The 17,521-nt window shown below is 38.1% G+C and overlaps 2 protein-coding genes across 24 annotated transcripts in view; both read left to right on the top strand.

Moving 5' to 3' along the window:
* The window catches only part of SNCG (synuclein gamma), a 389,209-nt gene that overhangs the window by 256,475 nt on the left and 115,213 nt on the right, over positions 1-17,521 (top strand). The gene's annotated exons all lie outside the window — the stretch shown is intronic.
* The window catches only part of BMPR1A (bone morphogenetic protein receptor type 1A), a 164,579-nt gene that overhangs the window by 68,135 nt on the left and 78,923 nt on the right, over positions 1-17,521 (top strand). For 4 of the 8 annotated variants that reach the window (XM_050803867.1, XM_050803865.1, XM_050803871.1 and 1 more), the window contains 2 exons: positions 2,247-2,430; positions 12,239-12,353. The exons of 1 other annotated variant lie outside the window; for it this stretch is intronic. The gene's annotated coding sequence lies outside the window, so the exon portion shown is untranslated. Of the gene's footprint in view, positions 1-2,246; positions 2,431-2,496; positions 6,486-12,238; positions 12,354-17,521 lie in introns of those variants that run through there. 3 more of the 8 variants (XM_050803863.1, XM_050803868.1, XM_050803864.1) reach the window with 2 other exon arrangements.

The following is a 17,521-nucleotide window of genomic DNA, read 5'->3' as shown; positions in this document are numbered from 1 at the left end:
ATACACACACACACCCTTTTGGCTGTCATAGTTCTTTAGTTTACTTTAGGATAAGCCACCACCCGGCAGTGGTCTTTTATGAAATCTCATCATGTTTTTTCTTTTCTTATATAAGCTATCCCACAATTTGCTGATTATATTTCATGCCTAGATTAAAATAAAAATATTTTGGAATGAATATACTATATAGATGGCATTAATTTTCCATTATATTACATTAGGAGGAGAAGTAACTTTTTTTTACATGTTGTTTTTTCTGCTGTATAATAGTTCAGTATTTGTTTTAATATACTGCTGTTAAAGATTTGTGATACTGTGTCCTTAAATTTCAAAATAGAATTTTGTAGTTTACTCTTAATTTTGTTAGTATGTTATATTCCAAAATTATAGAAAGTGCTGTAATAGACATTTATGTAATGTGGGCATACATTTAAATTTTAAAAAATCTTTTAAATTGTTAAAATATTAACATTTAACCGTATCTGCTCTAGATAGGTTTAATTTTACAAGGATCTATCTACCTCTCTATCTATCTATAATGTATATATCCATTTTAAATAATAATAATAATACATGAATAAATCTGGCCCAACCTTTTATCTTAAGAAATGTAACAGCAACTTTGAACTCCTTCATCCCTCAAGACAGTTACTCCTCCCTTCCCAGAGGTAACCATCCTCCTAAATTTGATGCCATTCCCTTAGTTTTTTCTTAAGTTCTACCACATTTGTGTTGTCTCTTTCACATACCTTTTTTTTTTTTTTTTAAGTTTTCTTGTTTTTGAGCTTTATACAAATGGAATTATTCTGTATCTATTCTTCTTGGACTTGATTTTTTTATTTAACATTACAATTTTGAGATGTCATTTATGTTGACATTCTTAGCTGAGGTTCATTAATTTTCATTATTAGGTGATATAATCCAAATTATTGGAATATGGAATATGTCATGAATATACCACAATCCATTTTACTGTTGCTTTATACTTGGGTTTCACCTAGTTTTTGGTATGGAAAAAACAGCTTTAAATATTCTTTTGCGTGGTTCGTGGTAGTTAAGTACAAAAGGTTCTCTAGGTTATATACATAGACCTGGAATGGTTGAGTCTTGGGTAGGTACACCATCAGCTTTACTAGGTATGGCAGAATGTCTTCTTTTACACAGTCGTGGAATAAACCAAATGAGTTCAAGAGGAGCAAGTTTGTGAGAGGATGGACAAGTGAAATAGTGAGTTACATTTCGTGTGTTTTGAGTTTTAGCCTATTTAGTTAGAAATGTTAAGTAGGCATTTGAGATGTGTTTACTTTTTTAGCTCCACCCATCTTTGTTTTTTCGTGGGTTTACTCATTCAGGTGTGTCATCTTTCTCCTTAAAGTAGTCTTTAAAGAAAAAAATTGTAATATCATGGTACAACAATTACTTGATCGTAATAGAAGATGTGTTCAGTTTTTATATCTTCAGTCTCAGGCCATCCATCATATGCAACCTTTTTATTCTTCTGGACCTTGAACCACAGAACTACATTAAGCTAGTTTGCTGTTTTCCAGGGATGACATAAAGAAGTGGGTAGAGGGTGATGCTGTTAGCAAGTATGCATTCCAGGTAGTGGTTCGCAAAGGGGAGAAAACCTAACAGAAAGATGGGTGCAAGCTAAAACAAATAAACCAGTAAGTAAGTAAAAAACCACAACACTCTTTCGTGATTATTTAGATCTGAAACAAATAGCAGCATGTATTAATAGTCCCTGATGATTTCACTGTATTGTAGCATAACTCTGGTATTCATAATGTCAATTCTGAATTTCTTTATATGTTGAGAGAGTGTAATCATGCACATTTTAGCAGATCTGGTGAACTGCTAAATCTAGAATCACTCCCTGATAATTCCTGACTTAATAGTAGAAATTTAACTGTTTTATGTGGTGAAATTATTCTGGGAAGCTTGTTCCATGGGACTTTTACCTATTAGCTAATAAAACAAATTGTCTGTTGATACTTTCTCAAAAGCTCTGTAGAAAAAAAAAACAACAAAAACAGGTGATATACAATATATTTCTCTACTGGCTGAATTGGATTTACTTGGAAAAGGAAAGAGGGTGTTATCAAAAAATTTAAATGTCTTATTAGCTTCATAAATTGTAGAGCAAGAATGAGAATGTGGAAGTGTTTTTATGCTTCATTGTTGGGAAGGATAAATTACAAAAGAACATAGAGCTGGGTGATTATCTGGGGTTCATTCTGTTGCAGGTGCCACCCCTAGAACAGATTGGCACTCCCCTCGGAATAGTCACCCCTTCACGGAGCCAGAGCAGGAGGGATACGGAGGGAAAGGGCCCTTTCCCAACTTCAGACTGAGCACCCAGAAGTCGACCCGGGACTGCTGTTTTGTTTCTAGGAAACTGGAAACCTTGGCAGAATTGAAATTTCCTAGGTGATTTTTTTCTTCTTTGCTTTCCAAAAAATAAACTTGTATGTACACACATATATATATACACTCACACCTACATAAAAGAAAGATAATTTCAAAGAAATACTGTATCTCGTATAGTCCTTGAACAGTTATTTTACTATTCAAAGTAGGTTCTTTAAAATTTTAAATTTGAAATAAGTATGGATTTACAGAAAATTGCAAAAAAACAGTAAGGAGAGGTCCCTTGTGCCCTTCACCTTTCCCTTAGTGGTTACTTCTTAATACCCACAGCACAACATTAAACTAGAAATTGACATTGGTACATTTTGTGTGTTTAGTGCTGTGCTGTTTAAACATATATGTAGTTGATTTGTGAACCACCGTGGCATCAAGACACAAATGGTACCACCACCAAGATCTCCCTTATGCTGCACACACCTGCCCCATGGCAGCCAGTAATCTGCTTTTCATCTCTATGACGTTGACATTTCGAGGATGTTAATAAATGGAATCACATAGTATGTGACCTTTTTAAATTAGCTTATTTTCACTTGGCCCAATTCCTTGAGATCTATCCAAGTTTTGTGAATCAACAGTTCTTTCTTTTTTATTGCTTAGTAGTATTCTATGGTTTGTTTAACCGTTCACCTTTTGAAGGATAATCTTTTCCCCTAGTTTTTGGCTTTTAACAGTAAAGCAGCTATGAACGTTCATATTCAGTTTTTTGTGTGGACATAAATTTTTATTTCTTTGGGAGAGGTGCTGTTGAAGAAAAGAAATTATTCAGTGACACTTGTTAAAGCATGGTAAGGAAGACATTATTCAGGATCATCGCTGTAAGTGTAGGGACCACTACAAGAGTGTCTTACAATGGGTGGGTAGAGAGCATGGCCTCAGTGCTGGATGTAGCATGGGCAAGTGGGAATTTGCAGCCAAGGAGCTGGGTGAGGGCCAGTGGATGGAAAAATTCTCAAGAGGAAATGTCAGGTGTAAGGGGTTTCTGCCTAAACTGACCTTAACAGGATTCTTTCTTGCTAAAGACAGGCCAAGGTGATCAGATATCTGCTGGAGGGTGGCAGAAGATGAAGAGGGTAATCAGATAAAATGATGGGAGGTTTGCTAATCTAGCTTAGGAGGGTTCTTTGCTAAAACAGGAATTTACAAGGAAGTACACAGATAGGCCTGGGAGAAAGTTCAGGAGCCTGGCTGATTTGACCAAGCAAAGAATCTTTGCCAGAGCCCAGGGGTGTGCAGTTGGTGGCTTACCTGTAAGTAGCTGTGCCATTTTACTTGCTCGCTGGCAATATATGAGAGATCCAGTTTCTTCACATTCGTGTCCACATTTGGTATTGTCACTATTTTTTTATTTTAGCTGTGCCAATAGGTGTGCAGGGATGGTTGCAGCATAGTTTGGTTTGCATTTCCCTGATGTCTAGTAATGTTGACCATATCTTTTCATGTGCATATTTGCCGTCTGTGTATCCTCTTCAATAAAATGTCTCTTTATATTTTTTGCCCATTTTCTAGTTGAAATTTTTTTCAGTTGTTGAGCTTTGAGATTTCTTTATATATCCTAGATGAGGCTTTGGTCACATATATTGTACAAACATTTTTAATTTTGTTGAAGTTCAGTTTATCGTGTTTTTTTTCTTTCATGGATCATGTTTTTGGTGTCATTCCCCATTCCCCATTCCCCACTCTCCACTCTCCAGCCCCAGATGGCCATGAATTTACTCTCGGTCTCTGTGGAATTGCCTATTCTGAATATTTCCCATAAATGGAATCATATGTCTGGCTTCTTTCACTTAGCATATATTCAGGCCTTATCGGTGTTGTATCATGAACCAGTTTTTTTTAATGGCTTCATTTATTTTTATAGTTGAATAATGTTCCACTGCATGGATAAGACCACATTTTGTTTAGCCATTTGTCAGTTGATCGGCAATTAAAGTTGTTTTCGCTTATTCGTCTACACCAGTACAGCTGCGTGTGTACCCTTCAGCCCTGCACCTTCCTTATACAGGATGCACAGATGTACGCATGCGAGCACCTGTGTGTACAGTTTTGTTTTCTTTTTTAAATAGTGGAGGATTAACTTATTTTGTAGTTGTTTTTTTTCCTTCGATATTTAGGATGCCTTTTTATGTCTATACAAATAGATATTTATCTCATTCTTTTAAAACACTGTATAGTGTTTAGTGTGGCTGCTTAATTGATCCTATTCTAATAAACATTTATTTGACATTGGGCAACTTCCTGTTTTTCTTTCTTATATAACAGTGGCACCAGGCACAGTGGCTTACGCCTGTAATCCCAGCACTCTGGGAAGCCAAGGCAGAAGGATCACTTGAGCCCAGGAGTTTGAGACCCGCCTGGGCAACATACAGAGACCTCATTTCTACAAACAAACAAACAAAAAATTATCCAGGGTTGGTGGCACTTGCCTGTAGTCCCAGCTACTTTGGAGGCTGAGGTGGGAGGATCACTTGAGCCCAGTATGTCGAGGCTGCAAGGAATTAGGATCACACCACTGCACTCCAGCTTGGGTGACAGAGCAAGACCCTGACTCAAACAAAAAAATAGTGACACTAATCATCCTTGTACAAGTGTCTTTTTGGTACATAGCTAATTTTATCTACTTTTGGATTTTTCTCTTCAATGCCATTCATCATTAACTTACTTAGAAGTATATTGATTATCTCCTATAGACCAGGCACTGTACTGTGTATCAGACACTAGGGATACAAACACTAATAAAATGCTATACTCGAGTTTTTTGTAAAGACGATATACCTATAAATAGGTAATCATGGTTCACTGTGATTAGCACACAATGTGTTATTACTAAAATCCTGTGGAACAAGTAACAAAGGAGTGTGGAGGATTAAAACAAGGGAGGGGATGTTTGAGGTGGGTCTTCGTGAGGACAAATGGAAGTTCATTTGGGAAAATGTAAGAACACTGAGTTTTGAAATAGAATTGCAAGTGTGAAGAAAGGGACCAGCACTGCATAGGGTGGCATATTTAGGAAATAGCAAATCCATAGTTTAATACAGTCATCAGGAGGCTGTTGGGCAGAGATTGTAGCAGAAGGTAAGGCATGTTAGGTTAAACAGATTGAAAGCAGATTAAGCAGTCTGTGAATGTCCTAAAGAATTTGGACTTCATTTTGTACATAATTAGAAATAATTGAAAAAAATGTAGGCACACTTAAATTTTTTAAGTTTAGTAAATTTTTGTGCTGTGACACTTTATCACCTCCCACAATCACCCTCTTCTACCTCCTCATCTAGGCAACCACTGCTTGTTTTCTGTCTCTAAATTTGCTTTTCCTCAACATTTCATATGCATTGGAAACATGTAGTATGCAGTACTTTTACATTGGCTTCTTTCACCTAGTGTGTCTTTGAGGCTCATGTATGCTGTAATGTGTATCAGTATTTTGTGCCTTTTTATTGCCTGATGGTATTCCATTCTGTGGTGATGCCACACTTTATATGCTCAGCAGTTGATGGATGTTTGGATTGTTTCCAGTGTTTGGTTATTATTAACAAAGCCGCTATGAACATTTGTAGATAAATCTTTGTGTGGGCACATATTTCTCTTGGGAAGAGGAAATTTTGGATCTTGTGATGAGTTTATGTTTATATATAACTTTAAGAAATTGGGGCATGGTAGCTCACGCTTATAATCCCAGTGACTCGGGAGGCTGAGGCGGGAGGATTGCTTGAGCTCAAGAGTCAAGAGGTCAAGGCTGAAGTGAGCCATGATTGCGCTACTGCACTCTAGCCTGGATAACAGAGTGAGACCTCACCTCTAAAACAACAAAGAAAAAAAAGTTTACAGACTATTCTCCAAAGTGACTGCATCATTTTACAGTCCCGTCAGCAATGTATGAGGGTTCCAGCTTCTCCAGATGCTCATCACCACTTGGTATTGTCTTTTTGATTATGCCCATTCTAATGGCTATATAGTGTGTCTCATTGTAGTTTTAACTTGCATCTTCCTAATGACGGGATGTTTATAATCGAGCCTACGCCAGACAGCATGTATAGAGATGGGGAGACATTTTAAAGGTATGTGTATCAGCGTTAGAATGAGCAGCATTTAGTAACTCCGAGTATAATAGATGAAGCAGAGGGAGGTGGGGCTTGTGATCGCAGGATTTTAAACTTTGGCAATTGGGTTCTTCTTGGCTAATGGTGCTGCCATTAGCCAAAAAGTGACTACAGGTACATAAACAGATTTTGTGTTGGTGAATGATGGCTTTTATATTGATCTTGTTCTCTTGGTGTGCCACTGGAATAAACATTTAATAGAGTGTTTGGAAACATGTATCTAGTTTAAAAGAAGGATCTGGCCTGAGGTATGAATTTAGGGGAGTTTACATTGTGTAGGGAACAACTAAATTCATGAAAGTAAATGATGTATCTGTTCCTAAGTCACCCTATCTGCTGAGTTACTTGTGGCAAGTTGTTTAAACAGTAAAAGAATTTAATATGAAAAGATCCACGTTAAGATGATTCTAGGATTAATTCATTCAGGCATGACAGCATCACCAAGGACCTCAGGTTCTTTCTATCTTTTAATGCTGCCGCTGTTCTTGATCTGTTGGGTTGTCCTCATGGTCCAGTTCTTGTTTACACATTCAAACCCAGAATTGCATGCAAAAAGGCTGGGAGCATGTGTTTTTGCCTGGGTCTTTTTTCGTTAACCAAGAAAACCTTTCCTAAAAGCTCCCTAGCAAATTTACTTTCTTGTCTTCTTGGCCAGAATTGCATTAGGTATGTGTTACCAGACTACCCGCTGGCAAGGGGAATGGAAATTGTCACAGCTGGTTCAGACTGCAGCTTTCTAGCCCAAGTATCTTTTACTGTTATCTCTTCTGGAAGAATCCTTTTCCCCTTGCCTTTTGATTCTCTTCTGTAGTTGAGATAGGTTAGATTTTCCATGCAACCCAGTTTTTTTATCACTTAGTTGTTACTATTCAAATACGTCACAACAGCAAATACTTGCTAAAATCCTATACTCTGTCATTCACTGTGCCGGATTCTAGGATACAGAAATGAATAAGAAACTTGTAGTTTGACATAGATATAAGCTTAAATAGAAGAGTGCTATGATAGATTTGTACACTAAAGTTATTTTGGACTATGAATTTAGTACAACTGTTTATATGTTTGCTTTTTATGAGTAAAGGCATCGCGAGTTTCAAAGTCAGACTTATATTCAACTTATAAATGAACTTTTGGAAATTTAGAACACAACCCATTCATGAGTTGATGTTCCCTTTCTAGTTAGATGGTTACATGTTTATTATAGGAGTGCATGGTATACTAGCCTAAATTAACTGTTCATTTGAATTATTTAAAGCTGAAACCACATTATATTTTTCTGGAGCATAATGTTTGCGTTTTCTAGTTAACATACCAAAGTAACAGTAATATCTTTAGTTTAAGAACCCTACTGAAATGTTTGTAAAATGTAGATTGTTTTGTAATTTGGCTTTTTGTTTTTAATGGTCATATGAATGCAGCTATCGTGTTTGCAGTATTTGTACAGTACATGGGGTACTTTTTCTGGGTGCTGAGAAGGGAGGAGAAATGATAGGGAAGAGGGGATTTGGAGTAGCCAAAGGAAAAAATGTGCAATCAGTGTTGTTGATTCCACCAAATTCTAAGAATTCCATCACATCTTGATATCTGGTACAAGCTCAAAGTTAATCTTAAATTTTGGCTTAGGGCATGGCCGTACGTGCTGGCTACTTGGGAGGCTGAAGCAGGAGGATCCTTAGAGCCTGGAAGGTCCAGGCTGCTGTGAGCCATGATCGTGCCACTGCACTCCACCCTGAGTGACAGAGTGAGACCCTGTCTTTAAAAAGAAAACAAAACAAAACAAAAAAGTGTCCAGGTGTGGTGGCTTACGCCTGTAATCCCAGCACTTTGGGAGGCTGAGATGAGCGGATCATGAGGTCAGGAGTTCAAGACCAGCCTGTCCAACATGGTGAAACCCCATCTCTACTAAAATACAAAAATTAGCTGGGCATGGTGGCGCACGCTTGTAATCCCAGCTACTGGGGAGGCTGAGGCAGGAGAATGGCCTGAACCCAGGAGGCAGAGGTTACAGTGAGCCGAGATTGTGCCACTGTACTCTAGTCTGGGTGACAAGCAAGACTCTGTATCAAAAAACAAAACAAAACAAAACAAAAAAGTGTTTTGGCCTAGATTGACTAAAAGAATATTTAAACTATTATTTTCTATAAAGCAAATCATAATAATAGAAATTGGTGACATTCTGAAACCTTATATGTAACTGGTATGATATCCATAATCAGTGCTTGTCCTTGGATTCTGCATGGGTAGTGAGCTTTAAATAAAGTATCTTGTTGGTTTAAGATTGAACCATTTTAATAATTTTGAAAACCAAGATGGATATGTACATTTTGATGACAAGAAAAGATGTTTTGTAAGGGAAATGTGGGATTAAAATGAACTTTTTGTGTGTGTTTACAAATAATTATTAATGTTGAGGAAATTTTTGATGTTAGCTCTGAATTATGAATGTTAGAATATATTTAGAAACGTTTGATTTTCATTTTTTCCATGTCATTGAGAAGCTTGGATATGTTTTTTTAAAGAATTGCCTTCTTCTTAATGTGTTTTCTACAACTAATAGAAATTTCAGACACAAAATCTTTGAAAAAATGACTTATACTTACTTAGCGTTTTGTTTTGACTAACACCCCTGGTGGTTGTTGAACCACAAGTTCATAGTGTTAAAAGCCTGTGGTAAATTACCCAGTAAGCTAAGTGATTAAAGTCGTTTGGAACATTTTGCCCATGTATGTCCTATTTTTATGTGTATACATATTTATAGATTTGTGCTCATAGGACTATAGCACTATATTGCAAAGGTCCTAACCTTTATTCACACAACTTCTATTGTGTGCAAAGTGACTTGCAGATCTGTACTGTGGAGCATATCGTTTCCTGTGTCTTTTGTTTACCTCTGAGTAATGAAGTCAAATCTTACTTGATTTTCCTTAGCTAATCTATGTTATGTTATGTTATGTTACGTTACGTTATGTCACGTTACGTTACGTTATAGTTCTAGGATACATGTGTGGGACTTAAATTCAGTCTTTAGGAAAGGTTTTCTAGGCCGGGCACAGTGGCTCATGCCTGTAATCTAAGCACTTTGGGAGGCTGAGACAGGTGGATCACTTGAGGTCAGGAGTTCGAAACCAGGCTGGCTGACATAACAAGACCCTGTCTCTACAAAAAATATAAAAATTAGCCGGGCGTGGTAGTGTTTGCCTGTAGCCCCAGCTGCTTGGGGGACTGAGGTGGGAGGATTCCTTAAGCCCAGGAGTTTGACACCAGCCTGGACAACATGGCGAAACCCCATCTCTACAAAAAATATAAAAATTAGTTGGGCATAGTAGTGCGTACCTGTAGTCCCAGCTACTCGGAAGGCTGAGGTGGGAGGATTCTTTGAGCCCAGGTGGTGGAGGCTGCAGTGAGCTGTGATTGTGCCACCACACTCCAGCCTGGGCAACGGAGCCAGACTCTGTCTCAAAAAAGAAAAAGAAGAAAAGATTTTCTGAAGTTTATGTTGAGTGTTTGTACATGTGGGAAAACAGGGAAGAACAGATCATCTGGGGTTTTGGACTTTGAAGATGGGGTGTTTGAAAGCTCTTTTGGTTATGTTATTCTCTATTTTTTAAACTTGAAATTTAGCCTGAAGCCTAAAACTTTTTAGCCAAGAAAACAATGTTTTAGTAAATAGTGCTGTAATAAACAATAGTTGGTAAGTTTACATGTTAATTTTATAATTTGATACATTGGAAATATCTGGTAGAATTAGAATCAGGCTATATATATATGAATATATGTATGTATATATATGTTTTGTGTGTGTGTGTGTGGTCAGGCTGGTCTTGAACTCCTGACCTCAAGTGTTCCACTCACCTTGGCCTCCCGAAGTGCTGGGATTACAGGCATGAGCCACCGTACCCGGCCAGGCCATATATTTTTAAAACAGACACTTTGATGGACTGTTTTTACTTTTTGGGGATAAATTAATTTGAACTTTGTTTAATACAGTGATTGCCTCCTCTCTCTTCCATACTCTTAGGGAGGAATGGAGTAGTTGGCAAAGAATGGCTTTGGGGGAAAATCTCCCTATGCCATTTCTAAAATGGAAACAGTGCATTTCTTCTTTTTTTTTTTTTGGAGACGGAGTTTCTCGCTCTTGTTGCCCAGGCTGGAGTGCAGTGGCGCTATCTCAGCTCACTGCAACCTCTGCCTCCCCGGTTCAAGTGATTCTTCTCCCTCAGCCTCCAGAGTAGCTGGGATTACAGGCATGTGCCACCACATGCGGCTAATTTTTGTATTTTTAGTAGAGACAGGGTTTCTCCACGTTGGTCAGGCAGGTCTCGAACTCCTGACCTCAGGTGATCTGCCCATCTCAGCCTCCCAAAGTGCTGGGATTACAGGTATGAGCTGCTGTGCCTGGCCCGCATTTCTTTTCTTGATTAGTAAAAGGGAAATTAAAGATTATGAGCATTTCAGAAGAACACGAAACACCAACTCTTTATTTTTACCTTCCCTCATTTCTCTGAGGGACAGCCTGAGAGTTTTATAGTCATATGAGGACTCTGAAAAATGTTAGAGACCTGGCTAAGTTGTGGGTAACTAGTGCATTGAGAAGACTGAAAGGCTCCTGAAAGCAGACAAAGCATTGCTAATTGCATTCAGGGTCAGGCTGTCTTTAGCCAGACCATGAAAGATACAGCAGCCTGTCTGCTGAGTGGAGACTCTTGTCTTTAAGAAAGACTGCTACCTGATATGCTAGACTGTTTCAGGTTGCCGTCGTTTACATGAATTTAGTCATTATTGCCAAGACTGCTAAACCTCAGTGTGACACAAGTGATACTTCTAAATGGACTTGAAGACAAGGTATTTGACCTTGCAATGGGGCATAGGCAATGTTCATACAGCTTTTAAAATACGAAACAGAATACTTTGCTATTTGAAGTTTCCGTTAAAAGATTGAGATTATTTTTAAGATCGCTAAGTAAACAGCAGACATATCTTTAAAAATTTTTTTTATCACTTGACCCAGGAGGCGGAAGTCGCAGTGAGCTAAGATTGTGCCACTGCACTCCAGCAGGGGTGACAGAACGAGACCCTGTCTCAAAAAAAAAAAAAAAAAATTAACCTTTAATAGTTTCTATCTTTTAGATTTATGAATGCTTGCCCCTTAAAGGGTAAGGTGTTAATGGCAGTACTAATATACGGTAGTTTAGACCTATTCCACGGACTTAGCTCAACCAGTGCAATTAATTCTTCACCCTCACAAGTCCTAATGTTCTAGGTAGAATTGTGGCTGAAATGAAAACTGGTTATGAGACTTCATAATAAAAAAGTAGAAAAAAGTGATATTAGCTAGATAATCCAATATATTATTGTCTAAGTAGGAATCTGAATATTGTAGAAATGTACGTTTTGGTGCTGCTTCTAGCTGTTCCTGTTCTTTTTCTTTTCAAATTGAGATGAGATTTTTTTTTTTCTGTAAAGCTTAAGCTAAGATAGGAATTTTATATGGAAGTACTGTTCCCACAGAACTAGCTTTACAAATGTAAAGCTTGGGCAGAGGATGAGGAACATGGTAAAGTGATAGATTTCTTAAAAACTCTACAAATTTTCGTTGACTTTACTTTGGAAAGGTATAGTTGTACATGTGAAACACTTCTAGTATTGCTTCTACATGTATTATTCTGACAGTGTTCCTTAAGTCTTAAATAAGTTCTTTTTTTCCTAAACAGACTTATGAAAATATGCATCAGTTTAATACTGTCTTGGAATTCATGAGATGGAAGCATAGGTCAAAGCTGTTTGGAGAAAATCGGAAGTACAGTTTTATCTAGCCACATCTTGGAGGTAAGGAAAAGAACATAATTAGAATAATACGAAATTTCTCATTTTTTAATAGTTGAAAATAATCCTTCTACATTGCCACTTTATTTGAGTGTTCTTCAGTTTCTTTGTAACACCACTTTATAGTAGCTTTTTTAGTTTCCTTAATCATCTTCCTGATGAGTTCATAAATAATTCTAATATATTTTCCTCATAAATGTTGAACCTCTTCAGGAGTGAAAGATATTTATTTCTTACTAATCACTTTCATAAATCTCCTTTTGGAAGATAAGCATTAAATGGTTTATATGTTTATTTTTTCACCCTAAGTTTGCAAGGCAGAGTTCAGAATGCAAGATTAGGCCAGATGCACCTGTAATCCCAGCACTTTGGGAGGCTGAGGCAGGTGGATCACTTAAGGCCAGGAGTTCGAGACCAGCCTGGCCAACATGGCAAAACCTCGTCTCTACTAAAAATGCAGAAATTAGCTGGGCATGATGGCGTAAGCCTGTGATCCCAGCCACCTGGGAGGCTGAGGTGTGAGTTGCTTGAACCCAGGGTGCAGAGGTTGCAGTGAGCTGAGATCGTGCCACTGTACTCCATTCTGGGCAACAGAGCAAGACTGTGTCTCAAAAAAAAAAAAAAGAAAAGAAAAGATTATATTGAAAAATGAATGTTTATGTTATTCTGAAGTTTTTATGCTTTTTAGAATTCAGGATTTTTTTTTTTTTTTTTAATTTTTTTTTTTTGGAGACAGGATCTTGCTTTTGTCACCCAGGCTGGACTGCAGTGGTGTGAGCATAGTTTCAACCCCCTGGGCTCAAGCGATCCTCCTGCCTCAGTCTCCCACATAGCTGGGACTACAGGCACACATCACCATGCCCAGCTAATTTATTTTTTTTTATAGAAACAGGGTCTCATTATCCCTCTGTGTTGCTCAGGCTGGTCTTGAACACCTGGACTCAAGTGACCCTCCCTCCTCAGCCTCCCAAAGTGCTGCGATTACAGGCATAAGCTACCACGCCCAGCCCAGAATAATATTTTTAGCATGTTAGAATAATAGATCATTGGAAATAGAATTTAAAGAGGTAGGAGCTGCCAGAAATAGGAGGAAAGAAGCCATCCTAAGACAGTATGTACAGGGAAATCAGGCTTACTGTTTTAAAATCCATTTAGAGGCTAATGATCAGGTAAAAGGTTTGAATTCATTAGGGATCTACATTTTAAGAAATAGATAGGATGTATAGTTTTGTGAAGCAGTCTACGCTTACGCTTCTGGAGGTGGCAGGCTTTGCTCGCTGCTTCTGTTAATACTTGCAGCATTCACTTGCCCTTCTCCTGCCCGTGCCAAACCGCTGGATTAGCTCTTCTGAAAAATACTGTGACTCTCAAATTCTTTTATGAGGTTTCATATTGTTTGATTGGTAGAGCTGTGGTCATTTTTTTCTTTCTCAGTTCTTTTGGTTTCCATGACTGTATGCTCTTCTGATTCTACTTATTTAATTACTCCTTCACCTTTTTTCCTTTCCCTCCTACTTTTAAATAATAATGACCTTCCCCAAGGTTTTATCTTTGAAATTCTTCTATTTTTTTTCTTATGTCTTTCCTAGTCTCATGATTTCCACAGTTGTCTCTAAAATGATCTCTCTCAACTTCCTATCTCATTTGCGGCATTTTCTCTAAGCTTCCAGCCCATATTTTCAGCTGTTTACAGAGGGCTCAGCTTAGTGCCTCAGACTTCCTATTATCTAGCACATCATTCATCGTGAGCTCTGCACCCGCTATTTCTCCTTCTGTTAACGGACCTCTTTGTCACCCAGGCTCAGAGTCTTAGTGCTGTATCAGATTCCTCATCATTTGCTTCCTACCCTTAGGCACAAGTGAAGTCCTATCAGTTTTACTTCTCTAACATATCACAAATATTTGAATCTTCTCCTTCCGAGTCCCCCTTCACCATCCAAGTTTAGGTCCTTACATTACATTTCACTGAAAATATTGCAGGGATCTCCCAGCTTGTGCTTCTTCTCACTCGTACTTCACTTTACATGTTGCTGCCAGCTTAAATTATCTTAAGAGATAATTTTGCTTGTATTGTCGGTGACAGTTTGCGTGTCTGCCAGAGTAAGGACAAATTCCTCTAATTTTAAAGATAGCATAGCTTTGCCTTCATCTGTCCATTTCTTTCACCCTTTAAGCATTTATTAAACACCTACTGTATGCCAGGCATTGTGTTAGATCAGAATGCAAAACATTAAATAAAAACAGGTTCCTGGCTATACTCAAAAAACAGTCTGTCTAGAGATGGATGAGCATGAAAACAGTTATTTAAGTGCAATCCGAGAAGTGCTATATTATGATTGAAATGATTTATTTGATTATTCCACACTGTATACATAGATTATAATTATAACATCATGGTACACCCATAATTGCATACAGCTATAATTTTTCAAAAAAATTTAAAAATACGAGTGACCATGTCAAAAAAAAAAAGTATATTGGCATCACCTAGAAAGACTACACCAATGTTGTGAGAGGAGAGAATTGTCAGGCAGGCTTCAGAGAAGAGATAATATTTGAGCAGAGTCTTGATGGACGAATAGAAGATTGCCGAATGGAAATTGGAAAGTGTAATACTGTAAAATACGTATTTGGTTTTTGATGCCATTTCCTGGCATTCAAGTCTTAAAATCCTTGAAACTTCTGAAGTGATGTCTTTTTTGTATGCTAATGAGTTAACTAGTAGATGGCAGCCCGCTGGTTAGCTTTAGGTTGGGGGCTGGTCAGCAGAAAGACTAAGGCAGGATTAGAATCAGAACTTTCAGTTCCCACCCCCCCAACCCCCAACATTTAGGGAGGGGAGAAGGGCAGAGGGTTAAGTTGATCACCAGTGACCCGTGGTTTAGTTAGTCATGCCTACAGAATGAACGTTCCATAAAAATCCAAAAGAACTGGGTTCAGAGAGCTTCTGGATTCTGAACATGTGCAGGCTCTGGTGCCCTGTACATCTCTTTATCTATTCTTTGCAACATCCTCAATAATAAACCTGTAAACATAAATGTTTCCTTGAATTCTGTCAGCTGCTCTAGCAAACTAATAGAACCTGAGAAAAAGGGGTTGTGGATACCTGGATTTATGGCTGGTTGGTCAGAAGCACAGGTAAAATAACCTGGGCTTGCCATTGGCATTGGAAGTGGGGACCACCTTGAGGATTGATCCCCCAACCTGTGGGATCTGGTGCTGTCTCCAGGTGGATAGTGTCGGAATTGAATTGGAGGTTCCAGCTGGTGTCTGATGCAGAATTGTCTGCTTGCTTGTTGGTGGGGAGAAACCCTCACACATTTGGTAAGAAAAGTCTTCCTTGTTGATTGTTTTGGTGAGAGGGCAGAGGAAAAATAGTTTGAGTGTTTTCCATACTCACAGAAGGCAAGGGAATTAATTTCATGCACAGAACCCAGAGCGGGGTGGAGGCAGAGCTTGAAAGTGTATAGAATGTACAGAAGATAGAATAATTTTTGTATGGCTTGAATTTAGAATAGGAGAGAGAGTTTGAAGGACAAGGCTGGAAAGGACCTTATGAAGAATTTTGAATGCCATGGCAAGGAGTCTAGACTTTTATTTTGTGAAAAATGGGCAGTCATTGAAAAATTTTAACATTTAAAGATATTTTGGATCATAATTTTTTGTTAAAATTAATATGATGTTTGTATTAGTCAGTTTTCATGCTGCTGACAAAGACATACCCAAGACTGGGTAATTTATAAAGTAAAGAGGTTTAATGGACTCTCAGTTCCACGTGGCTAGAGAGGCCTCACAATCATGGCAGAAGGTGAAAGGCACGTCTTGCATGGCAGCAGGCAGAGAGAATGAGAGCCAAGCGAAAGGGGAAACCTCTTACAAAATCATCAGATCTTGTGAGACGTATTCACTACCAAGAGAAGAGTATAGGGGAAACCGCCCCCATGATTCAATTATTTCCCACTGGGTCCCTCCCACAACATGTGGGAATAATGGGAGCTACAGTTCAAGATGAGATTTGGGTGGGGACACAGTCAAACCATATCATTGGTGATATGAATGGTAGTTTGGAAAAAGGAAAAACCAAAACTGGAGAGACAAGTTAGGATATTCTTAACTGTTTCAAGCAAGAAATAATGAAGCTGTCAACTTAAGATGGGGGTCAACTTACCCGTTTAAGCATTGGTTGTTTAGAAAATGTTTAATTTTCTTCTGTTCCCCTATGTACTGTACTCTTCATCTAGTGATTTGAAATTGTCCTGCATTTTCTTTTCTCTCGGCATATTTTTGGCCCTTCCTCTCTCTTGTGGAGTGCCTATGAACCTTAAAAACCACATCTCAAATGCCAATTCATCCCTAAAGTTCTTTCTAATCTGTATTGCTTTGACTCTAAATATATGTCTTTTCTTATTCTAAAGCCCCCAAAGCACTTATTTTTATTCTACAGGATATTACTTTTTTGGTACCTATTAAACTATGTGGCAGCAAGTCACAAAGGAGGAATCAGAAAGTAACCTGCGCCCTACCCTTGGTGGTATATAGTCCAGTTAGCGTATATAAGTAATATAAGTAATGATAACCAACATTGCCACGCAAAAGTGAGGAATGCCACAGGAGTAAATTGTTGCTTCTAGTCAGGGTCCTGTAACTGAGAAGCACCAGTAGAACATAGGAGGTTATGTGAGCTGAGCTTTGAAAGATGAGTTAAATTTAGATGGGTAAAGGATATTTCTGGAAAAGTGGATGGATAGAAAGTGAATGTTTTTGTAGGAATGTGGTAAAGGTCTTAGAAAGGGTAGAAAGTATGATGTGAAGAAAGCTCTTTTAGGGAAATTACTGTAGCAGTGATATATAAACTATACATCATTAGAGAAATGAAGTGAGGAGGTAGGGAGCTGAGTGAGGAGATTGTGGCAGTAGTTAGGCTTGAGTTGATCAGAATTCAATCAGGGTGGTGATTGTGGAAAGAGAAAAGAAAGACTCAATGGTAAAGGTATTGTGGCAGAAGAAGGGACACTGATGTGTGACTAGATGTTGGAAAGAGATGATGCTACCCAAATTTTGAGCCTAGATGGTGGGGATAATGTTGGCCTCATTAATAGCTAACGTAAGTTGGATCCTACTTTTCTAAATGTAGAGAAATGTTAAAATTTATGTTTTACTGTACTGTTGGT

Source organism: Macaca thibetana, chromosome 9 (assembly GCF_024542745.1).
Source record: "Macaca thibetana thibetana isolate TM-01 chromosome 9, ASM2454274v1, whole genome shotgun sequence".
NCBI classification, from domain to species: Eukaryota; Metazoa; Chordata; class Mammalia; order Primates; family Cercopithecidae; genus Macaca; species Macaca thibetana.
Note: the sequence above shows the minus strand (reverse complement) of the source record. Positions and strands in the feature narration are given on the sequence as shown.